Here is a 5,782-nt window from a genome sequence, read left to right as displayed (position 1 = left end):
TTCATGGGCTGAAAACACATGAAAGGAGAGGAGGAGGAGGAGGAGGAGAAGCAGAAGAAGAAGAAGAAGAAGAAGAAGAAGAAGAGAGAGAAAGGTGAAGCAAGTGAAGTCACAGTGCTCCAGTCCTAACTCCTGAGAAACACCACAGATGACTTTGCTAAAAAGCTAATGTTGCTGCTTCCCAGTATAAGCCCCTCCCCTCCTCAGCCTCCAGCCAGGAGCAACCGGCCAGGGACTCGGCGGACATTTGCATAACAGCAAAGGGCAATCAATGGGCGGGGGGGGGGGGGGGGGGGGGGGGGGGGGCGCTTTGTGCTGCGACTGTCAACAGAGCCAGAGGCTCCGTGTCAAAAGTGCTTATTTGGGGTGCCACTCGGACATGACAGGGCCTCAAGGACAGGGGGCGAAGGGTTAAACTGCTAACAACATTAAACGTCACCCCCGGCCTCCGCAGTTTCTATGAAAGACACGCGAAGTGGCTTCCACTGCGACGCGCCGTGTCACCGAGGATTCCTGATAGATTACAACCTAACCTCCAAGGCACCCCCCCCTTCGGTTTACATGTCTTGTTTGTGTTGTTTGGCGTCATTGGTATGACACGGTGTCCATTCCAATAGGAACATCAAGGGCCAAATTGCAGTTGGTATAGGCAAGGGGTGGGCAACTTTGACCATGGAGAGGCCACTATATTTTCATACACTAGAGGGCCACATTGCATATTTCTGTTGTAGCAAAAATAGCCGATCTACAAGCTCAAAACATGTTTTGAGCTTGTAAATCTTCTATTTTTGCTATATTTGAATTCAAATCCTGAAACTTGAACAGATGGATGTGAACGTGACAACGCAAACCCAGCAACCCAGGAGAAACAGCCACCGCTATATATATGTTCACGACGTGCCGCTAATAACACGCGATTAGCGACAGCGCGGCGACATCAGAATAATATTTCACCAGCTGTGTCGATAAGCCAGATAACTTTAGAACGGGCAAATGTGTTGATGTTTACTGATAACCCCTGTTTCCCCCCTGCTGCCGCCTGTCTCCCCCCTATTTTCTAATTCTTTAATAATGTCCCTTTTTTTCTTTTTCAAAGCGATGCTTTTCATCCATAATGGATCAAGACCATATTTGATTTTGTTTGTTCTGTGCCAAAGTGTCAACGTGCACAAGTCAGAGGGAAGGAGGCCTTTGTTTCATGGCGTTAATATAATAAACACGATAGCGTTTAATATTTCATCTGCTTTACACTGACGGGCCTGGGAGACTTTGCCGTGTTTAACACCCGCAATCTGAGCATCTCTCTCTCTCTCTCTCTCTCTGTAAGTTATTTAACGAGGGTTGGTTTTCTTGAAATCCGCTCGCTCTCAGTGGTGGAAAAAATACTCAAATGTTTTACTTAAGTAAAATAAATCAATGCAAATATGGAAATACTCCGTTACAAGTAAATGTCCGGAAATCAAAATGTACTGGCATGAATTGGCATCTAAATGTAATAGTAAAAGTAGCCATCATGCAGAATGTCTCATTTCATTTTTTTAAATAGTATAGTAATAGTTTAGTATAGTAAAGTATAGTAATCATTTGAAAATAGCAGATCTACAAGCTCACAATGGGCCTTGTGGGCTTGTAGATCGTCTATTTTCAAATGATCGAAATGTATATAGGTCTGAAGTGGTAAATGTATGTTTTGTAGCCTACTAATAATCGAAATCTACAAAGTAAATAGTAAGTAAAGTTGAGAAGTAGTGGAGTAGAAGTAAAAGTAGGCCTACTGGAAATTGGAAATACTATACAACTTACAATTTAGGCATTTAGCAGACACTCTTAATCCAGAGCGATTTACAGTAAGCAAGAACAAAACCATGGCATCGAATGCATGAATAGTCTTCAAGAACAACATGTAAGCTAAGAACCTAACAGTGGAATATCTATATAATGAAACTATGCGTATACACTACAGAATGTTATGTCTACAAAAATGCTATATAATTTATATATGATGAGGCTTTGTATACGCCTGTAAGGACGTCGAGGCTAGGGCAAGTGCATGCTACCGGTTAAAATGGTGGGTTTTCAGACAACGGCGGAAGATTGGGAGTGAGTCTGCAGTTCTGATTGCAATGGGAAGTGCATTCCAAATAGTTGTGTGTGTTGTGTATTGTGTGTTGTGTGTTGTGTGTGTACTGTCATCTATGTCTATTAATAAATCAACCATTCTGTCATGACGTCTGAAAGGAGAGATTCAATTATTCACAAATTGCAGATGCATAATTCCATCAACTGTTGTTTTAAAGCAGGGCTGTGAATATTTTTTTGCCATTTATTTATTTTTATTTCATTTTACTTTGGATAATTAAAGTAGTAAATCTCTTTGGTGAGGTGTGCGCGGAACGGCCTCACTCAACGTCGAGCTTCAAGTTGCGACGGAGAAATGAAATGAAAGAAAAAAAAGGAAAGGAAAGAAAAGGAAAAACAAAAACAAAAACAAAAGACAGAAAGACATTACAACAGTGTTAATCAGCCACACCAGGTATATGAATATGCATGCAGCGCTTTAGTTAACATCTCTTATCGGAATATAAATCACTCATTTATTGGCAATCTTTCAGCCGCAGAGATAGAGAGAGAGAGAGGGAGAGCGTGTGTGTGCGTGTGCGTGTGCGTGTGTGTGTGTGTGTGTGTGTGTGTGTGTGTGTGTGTGTGTGTGTGTGTGTGTGTGTGTTTCTGTGTGTGCGTTGGGGGCGCACAAGGAGAGAGACATATTGAAGGGGTGAAGATTGAGGGGAGAACTTTAGGAGGGTGGTGTGACAGAATGGAAAAGACAGAGTGTTCTGTGTGTGCGTACATGAGCGAGAGGAAGTCAATTATTGAGGGTTGCAAACAATGCAAGGCAAATGCACATGCATGCAAAAAGTATGTGAGTGTGAGCGTGTTTGTCCGTGTGCACGCATACGCGTGAAATCAGTTTGGGATGTCCTCTAGCATGTAACCGTCCGTCCGTGTAAAGAGTTATGCTTTCTTCTGGAGAACTATACACAAACAAACAACAATATACATACAAATAGTGTGTCTGATCGTAACAAGAATTGGGCTACTGGTTTGTCAGCCTATGGGCCGAGGCCCAGTTGGTGCCCAGTTATTGCGCATGTGGGCTCCCAAACGGATTGGCGATACACGGGAAGCACCCTATGATCCAACGGACCATTGCTCCGAAGGAGCATTGGTCCGAGGTGCGCTGGGGGTCGGGAGATGGTTGGGGTTAGGTTTAGGTGTCTGCCCCGGGGGAGGTTAGGGTTATAGGGTGAGGGTTTGTCGATCGGACCAATGGACCGTCGGCATATTGACGCGGACCCGGCGATATACACTACGTTTCTAATGATAATAAATGGAAAGAAATGTCATGGTATATATATTTTTTCTTTAAAACCTTGAAAACAATAATAATGTCCACACAGGAACTTGAACTTCTTTCTAGTTCCATTTATCAAAGCCGGAAAACACAAACAATTGACCGATCATTAAAATGAACATGTTGCACGTGGCCCTAACACCTCAGACCACTTACCACGGCAGCCGGTAGCCACTGGTCAGATGGGTGGGCCGGGTTAACTGGTCAGATGGGTGAGCCGGGTTAACTGGTCAGATGGGTGGGCCGGGTTAACTGGTCAGATGGGTGAGCCGGGTTAACTGGTCAGATGGGTGGGCCGGGTCAACTGGTCAGATGGGTGGGCCGGGTCAACTGGTCAGATGGGTGGGCCGGGTCAACTGGTCAGATGGGTGAACCTCTTTCGCGATTTTCAAGTGCAGGCCCTGATCCACATGAGAAAGGGTTGAGAAGCTGCAGTAGACCATGTAGACCATGAAGTAGACCATGCATGCACACCAACCAAGCACTGCAGTAAACCATGCACTACATGCACATCAAACAGACATCAAGACAAGCTGAAGGGGAAACAAAGCCCTCACATTGAGGTTCTATAGTGTGTCAGGTACTGTCATGGCCCCCTAGTGTCGCTGCCCTCAAGCAGCCACTATACACAGGCTGTGTGTGTGTGTGTGTGTGTGTGTGTGTGTGCGAGTGTGTGTGTGCGTGTGTGTGCGTGCGTCTGTGAGAGAGAGAGACCAACGGCTGCTGTTGCAAGACAGCATGAGAGAGAGAGAAAGAGAGAGAGAGAGAGAGGGAGAGAGTGCAGAGGCCGAGAAAACAGGATGACTTCTAAGGCCACAAACACATCAATCAACCTATACTGCCCATCCTCCATCTTCCTTTCCTCTCTCTCTCTCTGTCTGTGTCTCTCCCCCCTCCACCTCTCCACCTCCGCCCCCCCTCTCTGGTCCTCTATATCACTTTGTCACAAACACACGAACACACACGTGCACGCGCACACGCACGCACACGCACACAGCCACACACACACGCACACGCACACACACACACACACACGCACACGCACACGCACACACACACACTGACCCAACCGACCAAACCAAACCGGCCGTCTCAATTAACCCACGGTTCATGTGGGACCTCCTGTAGTAAGCCGTATACGGGAGATGCTTATCTGCCACAGAGATTACAGTGCAAGCAGCAGATCAAAGAGAAGCCGGACTTTGGGCCCCGGCGATTAGCGCTAATTAAATAAAGTATGTCTGTTTAAACTTCATTAGCAGCTGGGCGTTTGCTCCACCAGAGTGGGCACAACTCAACCGTCCTTAATTAAAAGATAATCCACGGGATCGCCCCTCTGTAACCATCCCCCCCCCCCCCCCCCCCCACACACACACACACACACACACCAGCACCACCCACCTCCTCCCTAATCTCCTTCCAAAATATGCCCCCCAACCTCCCCACGTGCATGGAGGTCCTCGCTCCACTGCAGCTGCAAAAAGAAAGGCTAATGGGTGGAGGAGAGCCACCGAGGGCTGCATGCATGTGGTGACCGACGGGCACAACACACCCGCCAGGAGAGAGAGAGAGAGAGAGAGAGAGAGAGAGAGAGAGAGAGAGAGATGCATGCATGTGGTGCCCGACGGGCACATAACACCCGCCAGGAGAGAGAGAGAGAGAGAGAGAGAGAGAGAGAGAGAGAGAGTATAGGCTTTTATCAAGAATGTTATCGAGCATGGCAGGCAGCCCATTAAACAATCAATAAATCTAATCACCAGGCCACGCTGGCACAAACATGTCGGTCTAAAATGTATCGATACCAGCCAACCAGTGTCAATTACGCTTTTCAAGTGATGATGGCATACATACACACATTTCTTTTCCAAAAGTAAAAAAGGATATGTTTTTGATTATGAAGACCTGAAGATAATTATTACAGTACAATTCATAATATGAAGCAATGTAACACATGCACATGCATGATTGGCTGTTTTAAACTTTTGTCATCTTAATTAAATGTTAGATGCTGGTCAGCCACAAACTCACAACTGACCAATAAAAGAGAGAGAGAGCGAGAGAGAGAGAGAGAGGGAAACATCTGCCCCTGAACATCAATGTAGCATGCTATAGGCTAGTAGACGGCGCACAGCCTATATAGCCTGATAACATCAATGTAGCATATAGGCTAGTAGACGGTGCACAGCCTATATAGCCTGATAACATCAATGTAGCATATAGGCTAGTAGATGATGCACAGCATATAGCCTGATAACATCAATGTAGCATGCAGTTAGTAGTAGTAGTAGTAGTTAGCAGCTAGTAGATGATGCACAGTCTATATCCTGATAGCATCAATGTAGCATGCTATAGGCTAGTAGACGGTGCACA

This window comes from Protomyctophum bolini (genome assembly GCF_963924005.1).
Source record: "Protomyctophum bolini genome assembly, chromosome: 6".
Taxonomy (NCBI): Eukaryota; Metazoa; Chordata; class Actinopteri; order Myctophiformes; family Myctophidae; genus Protomyctophum; species Protomyctophum bolini.
The sequence above is the reverse complement of the archived record's forward strand: the minus strand, read 5'-3'. Positions refer to the sequence as shown.